At 50.2% G+C, this 16734-nt stretch overlaps 1 protein-coding gene and 1 non-coding gene across 3 annotated transcripts in view; one reads left to right on the top strand and one right to left on the bottom strand.

Moving 5' to 3' along the window:
* The window catches only part of P2RY6 (pyrimidinergic receptor P2Y6), a 59126-nt gene that overhangs the window by 33320 nt on the left and 9072 nt on the right, over positions 1 to 16734 (bottom strand). Inside the window, exon 1 of one of the 2 annotated variants that reach the window (XM_067750272.1) lies at positions 14625 to 14826. The exons of the other annotated variant lie outside the window; for it this stretch is intronic. The gene's annotated coding sequence lies outside the window, so the exon portion shown is untranslated. Of the gene's footprint in view, positions 1 to 14624; positions 14827 to 16734 lie in introns of those variants that run through there. 2 annotated transcript variants of the gene reach the window in all.
* On the top strand, positions 9497 to 9569 carry TRNAW-CCA (transfer RNA tryptophan (anticodon CCA)). The gene has a single exon. It is a non-coding gene; the product is annotated as a tRNA-Trp (tRNA).

The following is a 16734-nucleotide window of genomic DNA, read 5'->3' as shown; positions in this document are numbered from 1 at the left end:
CAATGAAGAATGAGCACAACACTGGCAAGAGGGCAGTTTGCAGACTTTTAGGTACCACTCCAACGACACAGGTTGTTATATGTTCAACACTCCTGTTTATCTGAAAACCAGCCTCCTCATGCTTGTGGGGCCCTGAGGCAACCCCCAGAGCAGGGCAATAAGTGAAAATTCCACAGAACCAGTTCTACAGAAAAGACAAAAACACCCCGGCTCCCAACCAGCGGGCCAGCAGCGGACAGGAAAAGCCCTTTCTCTGTCCTTGTGGTGAGAAGGTGAGCAGGGAGACACGGAAAGGGATAGGCCTGGGAGGACTGGGAAAGCTTATTCCGGGAGAAGGTGTAAGCCCGAGGTAACTGTAAGCCTCAAGTCCCAGGCTGGGAGAGGACGTACCTACACGAATGGCAGGTACATGCATGTCTACGTGGCGGGGGTGGTGTCAGCTATGAGTGGGTCTGACCTGGAAGAGGCACATGTATTCATAGGGGTGCATGTGTTTGGAATTGCACCCATGTGTATACGGTACACGTGTGTGTCCGTGAGAGTGGCCCTGGAGTGTGTACATTCACACGTGTGTTTGCCTGTGCTTGTGTCTCTGCATGTAATGCACACATGGGCCCACTCCTGGGGTGCCCACAAACCCCCAGTTTAGAGGCCTTGTTTTCCCAGGCTCAGCAATCCTTGCCACAATCCCAGGCAGGCCCAGATGCCGTGGAAGATTTGTGGGGTTCCCGGTCACAGCAGGCTCTCAATTTCCCTGGGGAACAAAAGCCGTTACACAAGAGGAGGAGGAAGGTTTAGAGGATTAACTTGGCCTGCTCAGCCCTGGATATAGGCTTCTCATAGTGGCGGAGGGGTGTGCCCAAGGCCGAAGCCCTCCTCCTGGGGTCCTCAGCTGCCTGTGGGCACTGACCCCTTCACAGCTATCCTCCTGCCCTCAGTCACTGGCAGGAACCCCTGTCCAGGTACAACAGTCAAGCACTTTACAGTTTACAAGGATTCTATCCACAGTCACGTCCTCACAGAGTAGACTGAAGCATGGACTTTGCACAAAAGCTTTAGCATCCTCTGAGAGCAGGTCAGGAATGTGCCTGGAGGCCTCACCTTGACCAAGTGAATCAGATCCTTAAGGGTTTCAGGCAGACATTGACTTTTGAGAAGCACTGATATAGAAACTCCATACAGAGCCAGCCCCTCATCCCCCAGGTTCTCCCAGGATGGCTAAGACCCATTCAAGCAATCTATACTGACAAACACAGTGCTTACCACAGTGCTTATACTATCTCATTTAATCCTCATAAACCCACGCAAAGTAGGTACCATTATTATCTTCATATTACAGATGGGAAAGGGAGGCACACTGAGTGGTTAGGTAACTTGCCCAAGGTTCCTGTAGCTAGTAGTAGCAGAGCCAGGATTTGAACACTGCTTCATTCAGCTGCAATGTCTCCATGTCTGGGTGGGAGTCAGTCTGGTGGGAGAGGCAAGAAAAAAAAAGCGAAAAATCCAAGAAGCCAGTGGATGTTCTCATAAGAATCTAGGGAATAGCAGATTTTACTTATGGATTGCTTTAAAATTTCCAAGCCCATAAAAGGCTGGAAGCAGCTCAGACAAAAGCCACATATGCCACATGATCCCATTAGAGGCAGAGCAGTGAAACAGCAGCAGAAACCTAGACTAAGATGGTGATTGAGCTTCCTGGCAGCCAAAGTAAGAGGCGGGAGGTGGGGAGGCTGTGAGGATTCCAGAGCTGGGCCAGAGTCACAGGACTGGAGACAAGGGGACCACTAGAGAGATATTCGGGAGGCAGGTTCAGTGGGGCTTGATAACTGAATGGTGGAAATGGGGAATAAGGAGAAATGAGGAAGAAGCCCAGGATACACCCAAACCCCTCCTTCCTGCCAGGGTGGCTGGAGGACAGAGAGCACACAGGCAAGAACTGGGCACAGTGCCTCACACAGCAGGTGCCTGGTGAGTGTGTGCTACCGGCCCCCCGTTTTCATTCATGCCAACACCTGCTCAGACCTGGGCCACTCCCCCCCTCACCCTGCCTCACATGGCCTGGGGGCTCAGGACCCTTCTGGCTCTACTCTTCCACCAATCTCTTGGGGGCTCCTGCTTACCATCCCAGCCTCCAGAGCCACTGCCCCTGAAGCTACAGTTCCTTCCTTCAATCATCAGCTCGGGAGCTGAGGGGTGATCATGGGGAAATAATCAGGGAGAGCATCGTGAATCAGCAGGCCTGCTGCCCAAGGCTCAGGGCAGGGCTGGCAGTGGAAATGCTGCAGGGCAAACGGTGACACCCAAGGAGTTCCCACCGCCCAATCTCTTAAACTCTCCACCAATCCAGGTCTGTGCCACAGGAAACCGCCCCCACCCCTCCACCGCACCCCCCAGTTCTTTAAGTTCTGAGACCAGTTTCTCAGATGTGGGCTGAGGCTGAGTGGGGAGGAGGGAAGGGGTTCATAATCATGGTGCCTTAGGCTATATTTTCACATCTTTTCATCTGATCATTCATTTGTTCATTCCCTCCTCCCTCATTCGACTCATGTTTATAGACTTGTCCAAGGACCGGGTCTCCATGACAGTGATGATGTCCCCATTGGTCAGAGAGAGAGGTCAGGGAGTTGTAGTCCTGTGCGCTAGATTGCCAGAGGAGGAAAGTGAGGCCTGGAAAGGGAAAGGGACTTGTCCAAAGTCACACAGCTGAAGCGGGGACTGGCCCTCAGTTCTCCAATTGCCAGCCCATGCCGAGTTCGAACACGACTGTGCATTAACGGCGCTGTTCTTACTAACACCACAGGAATCTTTTCTACAACCTAAGGTGCCTGGAGAGTCTCTCAGACAGAACGAGGTTTGCCTTTGGGGTCTCCTCAGCCCCATTTCTTGTTCTTTCCCTTCTTCCTCTTCGTGTCCCCTCCAAGAGCCCAGTGATCCCACAATTCCTTCATCCTGTGGGGAATGATGACAACTCGGTATCTGAACCATTTCCTCTCCTGAGACGCCTTCCCCTGAACCCAGAGCTACTCCAAACACCTCCATTGCCCCGATGAGAAGGAACCTCTGGGTTCACTGTCAGCCTTCCCAGGCAGCATATGGCCATGGACCAAGGACATTCCCTCAACACATAGGAGCAGCTCCAGTGCTTGTGGCTGGCTGTGGAGGGCCCTTTCCTGGGGGTTTCTCAAATAGCTGCAGAAGTGACCTCTAGTATACCTTTCCTGGTAGTTTATACACTTGAAAGTGTCAGACTGCCAGACTGGTCAGAATCCTTGAACACTTGAGCTAGAATCAGGGAATGTTATAGCTGGAGAATAGAAAGTTGGAGTTTGGATTATAGACTCTTAGAATGTTTCAGTTGAGATTACAGACTCTTAGGGCTAGGGCTGTAGAATCATAAATAATTATAGCTGGAATTATGGATCAAAGGAAACCAGGGACAGAAATGATGCCAACATTACTCCATCCCCCCCCCCCCCGACAGCTGAGAAGAGAGAACTGGCCTTGTCACCCAGCCAGTGGTGGCTGGGCCAGGCCTTCTGCTGCCCAACAGGGCTCTGTCCTCCAGATCTCCTGGAGAAGCATCCAGGGCCGAAGCACTCCTTGCCTGGGGACAGTGGGGACAGTGGTCTGCCACTCCTCTAGCCCAAGCCTCACTGCCAGCCCATCACAGCACCCCGCCACCAAGGCGGATATATTTAGGTGTCCTCCCTGAATATGTTTCCACAGCTCTGGACACTGCCTTCTATGTCCCCTCCTTCTCCAAGGCCTCTGGGCACTTTCTCTAAACTGACCCAATGAAGTCACCAGGAACAAGGGCTCTTGCTCTGCCAATGCAAATATTTCTCCCCCAAAATGAAGCCCAGCCTGAGGGGTCTCCTGGTTCGCTTTGGTCTGGAGCTCAGACCCACCTGCTCTAACCCTGATGTTGCAGCATTCCTCTAACTTCCAGGGCCTGCTTTGGCCCAAGGACCACACATCCCTAATCCTACTCTTCTTAACTTTCCTCATTCCAGGCAGAGGGCACTCCTGCCCCTGCCCCTGCCAGTCTCCAAACACACACACACACAAACACACGTGTACACACTCGAGGGCACAGGCCAGCATTTTTCTGTTCCTCCCATGTTTGTCAGGAAAGAGGCCTCCATCCAAGCTCCATGCCTGCACTGGCAGCTCTCCCTTCAGCCTCTCTCCCACGCCCCATCCCAGACCTTGCCAGAGACTCAACATCTTCCCCTTTCAGACTGTATCTTCCCAGGAGCCAGAGAGTCTCTGAGAGTTCAACAGCGATAGAGGTTGGGGACAGGAAGGGATCCTTCAGACATACTTAAGTGGGAGACTCTCAGATTCCCACCTGCCCAGCTCATGGGAAATCACTGGCTCTGTGGAAACGGAGAGTTCTTAGAGCAGGAAGGGACCACTTATACGGCAGCTCCATCACTGTCATTATAGTTTTACAACCTGTTAAGGGTTGTTATATGCCAAGCACTTTACAGCCAGGAACTCAGTCAATCCTCACAATAACCCTACAAGGCAAATACTATTAATGTCTCCATTTTACAAAGGAAGAAACTGAGGCACAGAAAGGTTTTGCCCTAAGTCCTACATGTAGAGAGTGCCACAGGTGGGATTTAAACCAGGCTTGGATGTCCCAGGTGGTGGCTTGCTATAGGAACCCCCTTCACCTTGGTCCCCTGGGGTCCTGCAGCCTCTTCCTGCCCAGTCAGTGCAGAAAAGGTGAGAACCTCATTGATGGTCACAGCTCCTCCTGAGAAGCCCAGCTTCCCTGCCCCTGCATTAGAAATGACAGACAGACCCCACCACAGTTCCCCCATGCAGGACACATCCCCACGCCCCTGTGACCCCTTCCTTCACATACAGTGCACATGGCCATACACAACTCCAGCTTCCCACCACACAACTCGGCTGCACGTCTGCACACACAGCACACACCAGACATGCTGCCACACTCCCCCAGGAGGTCTAAGTCCTGCTATCTCAGTTTGGAGGACAGGCAGCGGAGTCCTCCTACTTTACAGGTGCCGAAGGGCCCCCAGCAGGATAAACCCAGCTCATCACCAAGCCTTGAGTCAACTCTCTGGATGGGAACTTACCAGAACAATATTTTTACATTAAAACAAATGCAAAAATATTACAGAGAGGAATGCAAAATCCACATGAATTTTGAAGATTAAACAATGAGACTTCAAAGAATCTTCGTGTGTGTGTGCCTGTGCGCACACCCACATGTGCCTGTGGGAGGGTGAGCGTGGGACTAGCTGTACTTCCTCCACCCAGGTCCAGGGTGAGCTTTCACTCTCCCAAGCCCTTAGGAGTGCTGGGTGGAAAAGTCAGAACCACCCTAGGGAACATTTCATGGAAAATGTTCTGTCATAGTAAGAGCTGCACAAATGCTTCTCGTCTTCCAGCACACTGCACAGAGCCATGGATGTGCCACACACACAACACACATCTCACAACAGGCACCACATGCATGCATGCACCATCGTGTGATTGCTCCCACCACACAGTGGGCACACACCCTGGGCACACACGTGGAACCCCCGGGTTACCCTGGTACAGTCAGTCATGGCTATAGGTAGGTAGGTACCACACTTCTTGCACGCAGACAACACCACAATTCATTGGTCACACTCGACACACCTAGCACACACCACACACTAACTGCATACAACCCAGTACACACACATTGCCCACACTAATCTCTTACATACTGCCCACGACATACCCACCACACTCCTTCCCTCACATACACACTCACTCCCCCTGGGGAACCCCACCTGGGGCCCGCAACGCAAGCCTGGCGTGGGCAGAGCTGCCCTCTACCCACTCACCCTGGCACTGCCTGCCCCTCGGTCCCCACCCCACCCCCACAGTCCTCATCTGGACCGCGAAACCCCCGGGCCGGGGACTTCATTTGCTCCGGCGCTGGCACGAGGCGAATCCGCGAACCGAAGCTCCGCACAGGCAGAAGGCAGCGGCTGCAGCTCAAACCCCGGGCATCCCCGCTCCTCGCGCCGCAAGAGCAAAGAGGTGGGGAGGTGGTGTGGCCGGGCGGCCTCCAAGCCGGAGCTGGACTGCCGCTCCTGCCCAGGCAGGACCCGGCTGGACTAACAGCCGCTGGGGAACCCGGGGGAGGTGATAGTTCTGGAAGAGGCCGCAGGTGTCAGGAACCGGTGCTCTGGACCGGGACCCAGGAGCCCTGGACTCCAGCCCAGATTCCCTCACCTTTTCTACCTTCTCTAGGCCTCAGTTTCCCCCATTGTATTGGGGGCCTGGGGTGGGGTGGGGGGCCTAAGTGGTGATTCCAACTTTCCAGCTCTGACATTCTGCAATTCTGGAATGGTGGTGGGGAGGGAGGGATAAAAATAAATGCTATTTCTTGAGCACCTACTATGTGCCAGGCATCATACTAGGTGTTTTAATACATTACCTCATTTAATCCTCATAGCAATTCCAGAAGTATTATTATCCCTATTTTACAGGAGGCAAAACCCAAGCACAGAGATGAAGTGACTTGTCCAAGGTCACACAGCTGGTAAGTGGCAGACCTGAGGTTTGAACTCAGACAGTCTGACTCCAGAGCTCAAGTACCCCTAAAGCATGGATTGGTGGCACTTTCTATACTGTACACTGCTCCCTGATTCTCATAACAACGCCAGGATCTTGGTGTCACAAATCCATTTTACAGATTAAGAAACTGAGGTTCAGGGGGATTATTTTACCCCAGGACACCCAGCTAGCTGGACATCCTACTAAAGATGGGGGGTGGGGGTGGGAGTGATACTGGGATGGTATAATGAGACAGCGCCTGTCACATAATTGGTGCTCATCAATGTCAGCATTCCTCCTGTCACTCCTCTTCCTTCTCTTCTTTTATCTCCTAAGCTCTCTTATGGACAGTGGCCTCTAATTCCCTCATCTCTGAAACCTCCCCTGACCAGTAGCCCTCAGACAAGCCAGCCCCTCCTCTTGGCTACCGCTGCAGCTTTTAATCAACAGTTGTTGAGTTCCTGTTCTGTGGCAGGTTCTGTGCTAGGACTGCAGATCCAAGTCAATAGGACAGTCCAGATAGCGCTGGCCTCATGGAGTTTATAATCTGGTGGAGGCCCCAGATGTTAAATAAATAGTCACATAAATTAATACAGAATTACACATTGTGGTAAGTGCTAAGAAGGAAAAGTGAAGGGTTAGAGGAGAGATTATAATGGGGGTGGGAGGGGGAAGGAATCTAGTCTAAATTGTAAGATTTGGGAGAATTCCCTGGCGGTCCAGTGGTTAGGACTCCATGCTTCCACTGCAGGGGGCACGGGTTCAATCCTCAGTCGAGGAACTAGGATCCCGCCTGCCGCGGGATATTCAGCCAAATAAATAAATAAATAGTAACATTTGGGAACATTTCCCAGAGGAAGTGCCCTTTAAGCTGAGACCAGAGTGAGGAGTTGGCCTCAGCCAGGTGACGGTGAGGGAGAAGAGAGTCCCAGGCAGGGGAAACTTAAAGAGGGTGAGACAGGAAAGGGCTTGGCATGTTCCGGGAAATGAAGCACAGCCAGAGTGGGAGGTGCCCCACGAGCCAGGAGGCATGGTGGGAGATGGGCCTGAAGGAGCGGCAGCAGCCAGCCCACACAGCCCAAAGTCAGGACCTTGGCTTTTGTCCAAAGAGCCGTGGGAGTCACAAAACATTTAGAGCAGTGGAGTGACATAAGCAAATATCTTTTTTTAAATTGGGGTATATGGGGCTTCCCTGGTGGCGCAGTGGTTGAGAGTCCGCCTGCCGATGCAGGGGACGCGGGTTCGTGCCCCGGTCCGGGAAGATCCCACATGCCGTGGAGCGGCTGGGCCCGTGAGCCATGGCCACTGAGCCTGCGCTTCCAGAGCCTGTGCTCCGCAACGGGAGAGGCCGCAACAGTGACAGGCTCGCGTACCGCAAAAAAAATAATAAATTAATAAAATAAAATAAAATAAAATTGGGGTATAGTTGACATATAATGTTATATCAGTTTCGGGTGTACAGCATAATGATTCGATATTTGTATATCAAATATCATTTTAATCAAACTCTCCAGCTGCTGGATGGAGAATAAGGAATGGGTAGGAGGGGCAAGGTAGCAGCAGGTGCCCAGCTAGGAGGCTGTTCTACAGTCTGGGAAAAGATGATGGCCGCTGGCCCAGGGAGGATGTGGGAGGTGGAGACTGGAGGACAGAGCCAGGGATATGTGGTGTCATGGGCTGTTGTCATACCCACTTCGCCTGAACCAAGGGGCCTTGAGGCCTTGGCTGGCTCAAGGGGAAATGGTTGCTGCCAGTCCTTTGAGGGGAGAAGTGTTTGCCTGTGACTCAACGGACTTGGGCCCCTAGAAACCCTCACCTAGGGAAGCTCTTCTCTCCCTTCATGGTAGCTCTTCCAAATCTTCCCTCTCCACAAGCTCTAACTCACTGACACCCCAGCCCCACCTGCTACCTGACTGACCAAGAAAATTCACTCACCAAAGGCTCACTGGTTCTCACCTGTGCTAGGTAGACATTAGGACTGAGGCCAGGCTCAGTGGAGGGGGCTCACGTAAGTTCCTGCCCCCGACCTCTCTGCTCAGCACCCCCCTCCCCAAGAGGTGGCTCTTCTTTTATCGGAGGTGAAGGCCCCAGCAGTGCCCAGAGCTGCTCTCTGCTTCTGCAGCCAGGTCCCCACGCCCTTGGGAGTCCTCGTCTCCACCCCTGCCAGCCTGTGAACATGCTCCAGTGTCTTCTTAAGCCTTGGAGCCCCCCTCTCCAGGCACTGCCCCCTCTCTTCCCTTCACTGCTGGTGGCCTCAGAAAAGTTGCCTCCTCTGCAGTCCTCAGCCCATTTATCTAGTCTCTGCTCCCAGAGCATCCCCAAAATGGCTCCTCTAAGGACCCAGTGACCTCCGTGCCCCTGAAGGACTGCCCAGGAAGTCACTCGATGGATACTGTCAAGAACTCCCTGTGTGGCCTCCATAGCACCCTTCTCCTCCTGCTTCCCAGACTCCTCTCAGGGCTCTGTCCCACCCTCATCTTCTCTGCACATTCTCCCTGGGGGAGGGCAATGGCTCTCCTTAAATTACCCCTGTGTGCTGGACACTCACAGTTCCCACCTCCAGCCCAGCTTTTCTCCTGCACCTCAGACCTATTGCTCCCTGGACTTCTCCCCTCTGAGGACTGAAGTGCCCTCTTCTCTACAGTAATCTCCCCCATGCCCTCATCTTCACGACAACACCGTCAGCCCCTGTCACCTTAGCCCAACACCTGCAACACTCAGACAACCAGCCTCTCCTTTCAGCTCCCATCGCAGCCTGTATTCAACAATCATTTATTGAATTCCTACTATGTGCCAGGATTAAGGAGGCTTTCTTAAACAAAAACATAAACAAGAAAAAAGAAAACATCATAAAGGAAAAAAAGTGATAAACTCAAGTATAATAAAAATTTAAAAGTTCTATTAATCCAAAATACTAAAAGGGACTTCCCTGGTGGTCCAGTGGCTAAGACGCCATGCTCCCAATGCAGGGGGCCCAGGTTCGATCCCTGGTCAGGGAACTAGATCCCACAGGCATGCTGCAACTAAGAGTTCGCAAGCCGCAACTGAAAGATCCCACATGCCGCAATGAAGATCCTTCACGTGGCAACGAAGATCCCGCATGCCTCGACTAAGACCCTGTGCAGCCTAAATAGATAGATATTTAAAAACAAAAACCAAAATACTAAAAAAAAAGACCACAAACTGAGAGGAGGTATTACAACATGTTAACAGACAAGGATTATTATTCAGCATATATAAATAACTCCTATATACCAATAAGAAAAAAACCAAACAACCTAATAGAAAAATGAGCAAAAAACGTGAGTAGGCATTTCACAGAAGAGAAAGCAAGCACGGCCAATACACATACGAAAATATGTTCAACCTCACAATCAATCAGGGAAATTTCAAGTAAACCCACAAATTTCAAGTAAATACCATTTCACACACATCGGATTAGCAAAAATTAAAGAGTTTGATAACACCAACTTTGTTGAGGGTGTGGAGAGATGGGAACTTTTATGCACTGTGGGTAGGACTCGAAATTGAACATACCAAGTTGAAGAACAATTTGTCAATATCTAGTAGTTGAAGATGCACATCATCTGAAAGAGTTATTCCACCCCAACATAAATAACCCGGATAAACTTTAGCAGGTGTAGAAAAATGTACATCACAGCATTTTCTCTAAAGCAAAACATTGGGAACAATCTAAATACCCATCAATAAGAGAATGGAAAAATACATTTTCATTCAGGTGTTCCTTTCTATCTGAACGCTCACTCTCCCGATAATTGTTACAATGACTTTCAAAACTTTTTACTAGTAGAAAACCTGACATAACAAACCTGCAGGTGCTCCCCAGCACAAGTCTGGGTGAGAGGATGTGGGGTAAGCTGTGGTGATAACTCCTCTGTTCTCCCAATAGGATAGGCTCGCACCTCATGCTTGTGTTCCTTAAACTTATTTGGTACGTAATTGTTACCATCTTCCCCTCATTGTTAAGCAAAAATGTCTTCTAAGAAAGTGGGAAAACCTGAGCCTGAGAGGCTTAAGAAAGCCCACGCATTAGAAGAAAATGTGGAAGTAATAAAGCTCATTGAGAGGGCTGGACACGTGAAAGATGTAAGCTTGGCCAGGCACGTATCCTCCTCCATCACACACAGGAGCTGTGCTACATGTGAGAAAACAAACAAACAAACAAAAAGAGCCCATTCAGGGGACTTCCCCGGTGGCACAGTGGATAAGACTCTGAGCTCCCAATGCAGGGGGCCCGGGTTTGATCCCTAGTCAGGGAACTAGATCCCACGTGCATGCCGCAACTAAGGAGCCCACAAGCTGCAACTAAGACCTGGTGCAACCAAATAAATAAATATTAAAAAATATTTTTTAAAACAGAGCTCATTCAGTGTTAGATAATGAAGCAATCAGTGTTTTAAATGCTTTAGAGCTTTATGCAATGATGGAAACATCCTATATCGGCTGTCCAATGTGATATGATAGCCTTCAGCCGTATGTGTCTACTGAGCACTTGAAATGCGTCTAGTGCAACTGAGGACCTGAAATTTTTAACTTTAAATTCATTTACGTTTAAACTTAAATAGCCTCGTGTGGCTAGCAGATACCATATTGGACAACACAGCTTTATATTGTGCAGAAATCCTTGGTGATCATTAATAGTTTTAAAGAATTTCAATGATATTGGGGTGAAATTAGCGGAAGTTTTTGGATGAGCTGGCAACATATTATTATTTTTCCCAGATAAAATTCTGTAATATGAGCTTTTACTATCTACAGATTTACTATCAGGAATGGGTTATGTTAAGGGATGACCGTATAAGCATGTAATGGAATACTATACAACAGACAAAAATGAATGAACCAGAGCAGCACACGGACAAAGCTAAATCTCACAACTATAATGGAACTGAATAAAGAAGTATATGGGAGGATACACACAGTATGATACTATGAACATAACGTTTTAAAACATGCAAAATAATACTATACTTATGTATGAAGACATGAATGGGAATGACCAACCGGGTAAAGGTCAGCTTTGATGGGAAGGAGGAGGTGAGATTATAGGGGACACAGTAATAGACCCTGCTTCTCCCCTGACTCCCCAGCCCCCCACATGCTTTGCAAAGACAAAGGGTGATCAGGGCCAGCACAGAGAGGACGCACCTCCTCTCAGAAGGCTTCTCTGTCCCCCTCCCCATCAGACAGTGCCCAGGGCCTCCTCGGGGCTCCCAAGGCCCCAGTGTTGGCCTCTGATGCACCGGATCGCTCTGGCCTGATGTAGTCTCTCTCCACATCGCTCCCTCACCAGCAGAGGTGAGACACTGTTCCAGAACAGTGTCTGGAACACTGCCTACGAACACAGGCACTGTGTCTGTGGTTCACCAGCCCTGTTTTCTCCACACTTGGCACAGGGCTCTATAATAACTAAATGAGGGAATGAATATAGGTCTCTTTGGGGATTTAGAGTCATCATTATCATTCATCTCTTCTCTGACCCTCTCTATGTGCCCAAGCATGGTCAGGGCACCGGGGATACAAAGATGAATTGTCCACGGCTAGTGCCCTCAAGAAGTGTCTGGCTTGGAGAGGGGATAAGCCAGGATGTTGTGGGCAGAGGGATGCAGTGATGTGCACTGAGGCATAGGAACCCAGAGGGGCCCCTGGCCCAGCCTGGAGACATGGGTACAGGGGAAGTCAGGGTACAAGTCCTAAGCTGGTGTTTAAGAACAACTAGGGTCATCTGGGTGAAATCAGGGGAGGGGGCAGCATGAAAAGACCTGGAAGTGAGAGAGAACGTGGCAAATTCTGGGAACCTTATGTGTCTCAGTTCAGTTGGAGAGTCCAGTGGAAGGGAGGAGTGGGACAGACAAGGCTGAAGAGGCGGGAGGGACCAGGTCTTGCAGGGCCTTGAACGTCAGGCTGGGAAGCTTAGTTTATCCTCAGGGCGATGGGAGCCATGGAAGGGTATACGCAGGGGAGAGGCATAATCAGAGTAATGTCTTAGAAAGTTTGCTCGTCCCAGCTGCTGTGCGGACAGGCAGAAGAGGAGGCAGGGGACCAGTAAGGGCCAGTAGTCCAGGCAGGTGGCCAAGCTGGTAGGGATGGAGGAGGGGTGATAAGTGAGGAACTGATTAGAAGGGGGATTGTGGGGACTTTTTAGGAAGTAGAATCAGCAGGATTTAGGCAGATTAGATGTGAATGTGAGGGAGACAGAGGGTTATCTTGGTTTGGGTTCGCCCAGAAGCCAACACCGGGGCAAGGAATCAAGTGCAAGTAGTTAATTTCTGAGATGATCCTGAAAGCATCACTAAGGGCCTGGGGAAGTAAGACAGGGAAAGAAAGGAAGCCAATTCAGGGTGGTTGTATGTTCAGGCCACTCAAGGTGGCTGTTCTCTTGCTGTCTTTACATCCCCTGCCCGACCAGTGCCTGCTTCACCTACACCCTACTCACATAACTGATCTTCCTACCTACTTGCCCCAGGCCCCAGCTGGTAATTGTTCTTATCAAAGGGGCAGTGAGGGGTGTGCCCCTCTGTTAGTTTCCCTGGTAACCAATGAGCCAACCTGATGTCAATCCCCTTCTACCCCCTGGGAGTGAAGACCGCTGCCATGTCCTGCTCCACGGTTGCTCCAGGACCTTGCTTCAGACGTGTAAGCTCCCCCATCCATTAAACCATTGATGTCTTTGTCGCTGACTCCGGCTCTTTCTTCGGTCTTGAAGCTGGGCAAGCACAGGCCTTTGTAGGCCTGTGAGGTACAGCCCAACAGCGGTCAGTCAACAGATTATCCCTGGGGGTCAATCCCATTGGGAACCTCTAGGAGGCAGCACAGAACATGCCTCAGAGATTTCCCACATGAGTGACAAGGAATCTGGAGCATTTATCTATCAACTCTAGTTGTCACTGGTTAAAAGCTGGTCCCCAAATTTTCTGGCCCTTCTGGCCAACTGTGCTCCCGACGGCCAGAGAAAGCTCCCAGGCAGAGTCCCAGGTACCGTCAGTGAGAAGGTGTCGGGGCATAGGGAATAGTGAGCGCTGAGGGTCATGATCAGGAACCTGCTCCAACATCTGCTACAGGGGAAGAGGAGGCCCATTTGCTCCCAACAGGCTGAGGCCTGGTTCTCCAAGGTGGGCAGAGGAGAGGAATCTGTGTTGAAGTTGGGGAGTGGGGGTTGTCTTGATGGCCCTGACTTCTCCCCAGCGTCCTCTCCCCAGTCCTCAGCCTTCTTGCCTGGTCCATCCACTGCCCCCAGATGGTATGCAGAGCCTCATCTGATTTCCGTGGAGACTCTGCTCCAGCCCCTGGAAACGCCTACTCCGATTAGCTTTGCCAAGTGGTTTGATCATTGCACCCACGTCAAGTCAGAGAAAATTGGTGGCTCTTTATTAAAATAATATCCCATCACCAGGGGTTGAGAGCAGGCTGGAGACACAGATTTGGGGAACTTACCAACTTAATGTTCGTTTTTCTAGGCCATAGGGCAGTGAGTTTGCTTAATGGAAGAGAGAAGATAGAGAAGAGGGTTTGGGCTGGAGCCATCAGTTAAAGGAGGGAAGAAGAGATGCCCAGGGACAAGACTGAAGAGAAGCAGCCAGAGCAGTAAGATGTGCGGCAGAGCAGTGTGGTGTCACTGAGGGCGAGGGAAGACAGGTTTGGGAGAAGGAAGGAGAGGGCTGCAGGCTCAGAGCTGGGCCCAGGAGCCAGGCGCCATCTACCGGGCTCCAGGAGAGGTCAAAGAGCCCTGCATTAGAGTGTGTCAGGAAGAACACTTGCTTCCTCCTCTTCCTCTCCCTCCTCCTCCCCCCTCTCCCAGCCTCTGCCTGTGGCCTCAGAAGCCTTAGCAGCTGGCAGACGTCCAGTGAGACCCAGAGTTGACGAGCTATGTCTGACATTTCCAAAGACTTCTGAGACTTCCCTTGCTCCTGTCAGCCCCCAGCCTTGATGTACCGGCAGCCTCCTCTCCAGACCAGTGCTTCTCTTTTAGCCCCAACCATGGTCCCAAGACCCCCCCAACCCCTTTCCTGAGGTCCAGGAGCCCCATGCCGCACCTGTTTGCTCTGTCAGTCCAGCATCCGTGGGCAGCTTATGTCCTGAAAAGGGCCACCACTTCCGGAAGTTCCCCCTTTCACATTCCTACCACATTCCAGCTGCCCAACCAAGTATTAACCCACAAATTCATAACCCAGGAATTTTAGCCCTGGCAGCTGCTCCTCAGGGCTTTGAATTCCTCCCCTGCCTCCATGTACATTGATGGGAGATGGGGGTGAGTCATTGCCCCTTTCCGGGTCTTAGTTTCCTCAGCTACAAAATCGGGTCGACAATCCTTGCTCTGCCTCCTCCCATGGCTGGCTCTGAGGGTTCACACTTTGTAAATTCTGCTAGTTGTACGTGCTGTTCCCCCTCTTGGAATGCTGTTCCTTTCCTTTCTTCTTTGTGAGTCCTGATCACCCTTCCAAGCTCTACTAATAAAACATGCTACCATTTTTTTCATGTGTGCTATGAGCCAGCATTGTGCTAAGGGCTTTACATATGTTATCATGCTTCATTTGTACATGGAGTCTGAACAGATACTCTGATTATTCCCATTTTACAGATGAGGAAACAGGCTCAGAGAGACTATATGACTTGCTTTAGGTTACACAGCTAGGAAATGTTGGTCAGAACTAGAACTCAGGACTTCTGAGGTAAGACTGAGGCCTTTCTCACTTCAGTCTGGCTCCTTCCTATCATGCCCACCAGATCTGCCCCTGATTCAGAAGTTAGCTTGTGTTAAAAGGAACACAGTGCATGTAGTAAAGAGGCGATAGTCCACAGAGGTCTGCTGGAGCCTCATTGGCCTCTGCAACACTGCCTGCTGCAGGGGGTCGGAGAGGGTAACAAAATCAATACGAGGAGCAAGAAGCCAAATTACATGAGAGTTGAACCCTGAGATCAGGGGGGAAATCTTTCACTGGGTACCAACAGGTCCCTGTCCCTTTACTTTATTTATTTATTTTTATTTTTTTTTGCGGTACGCGGGCCTCTCACTGTTGTGGCCTCTCCCGTTGCGGAGCACAGGCTCCGGATGCGCAGGCTCAGCGGCCATGGCTCACGGGCCCAGCCGCTCCACAGCATGTGGGATCTTCCCGGAACGGAGCACGAACCCGTGTCCCCTGCATCGGCAGGCGGACTCTCAACCACTGCGCCACAAGGGAAGCCCCCCCATCCCTTTTAAATCAGACTAGTTGAATCTGAGGTACAGTCAGACATTCTTGTTTTGTTAAATAGTTTAAACCCCATAATGAAGAAAGAATTGATGTTTTCATTCATTTCAGCTCTTTAAAAATCAACAAATCAATATTCAAAGATTGGAAATGACCTAAATGTTATTCATAGGGAACTGGTTAAATAAATTATGGCTGTGAACAGAACTAGTAAGCTTTTTGTGTATTGGTGTGAAAAGACTTTCAGGAAATCTGCAGAAGAAAGCTAGAAATATATGTACAAGTATGTAGCCTTTTGTGTATAGAGAAAGAAAAAAGAGCACACGGCTTTTAGGGCTTGTATATGCATAGTTATTTGGAAAGATGAAGAAACCATGAATGGTGGTTGTTTAATAGAGTTAATGAGACTCTTCACTGTTTACCTTTCAATATTTGTTTTGTTTGAACTGAGTGAATGCATTCTTTAGTTGAAAATTAAATAAAGAAACATATCACTTTCTTAAATCAAGATGTCACATTCAATAAAGTTGCTGCAGGGACTTCCCTGGTGGCGCAGTGGTTAAGAATCTGCCTGCCAATGCAGGGGACACAGGTTCGATCCGTGGTCCGGGAAGATCCCACATGCTGCGGAGCAACTAAGCCGGTGCGCCACAACTACCGAGCCTGCCCTCTAGAGCCCGCGACACAACTACTGATCCCACGCACCGCAATGAAGCCCATGCGTTCTAGGGCCCGTGCTCCGCAACAAGAGAAGCCACTGCAATGAGAAGCCCATGCACTGCAATGGAGACCCAATGCAGCCAAAAAATAAATAAATAAATTTTAGAAAAAGAAAAAAATTAAAAACAAAACAAACAAACCCACAAAGGAGTGTGCTAAGAAAGCATTCTTGAAAAAAAAAGTTGCTGCAAATGAAGGGGTTTGACAGAAAGATAGATCAATGGAACAGGATAGA

The sequence above is a fragment of the Pseudorca crassidens genome, chromosome 9, assembly GCF_039906515.1.
Source record: "Pseudorca crassidens isolate mPseCra1 chromosome 9, mPseCra1.hap1, whole genome shotgun sequence".
NCBI classification, from domain to species: domain Eukaryota; kingdom Metazoa; phylum Chordata; class Mammalia; order Artiodactyla; family Delphinidae; genus Pseudorca; species Pseudorca crassidens.
This window is presented reverse-complemented; position numbering and strand designations above follow the sequence as displayed.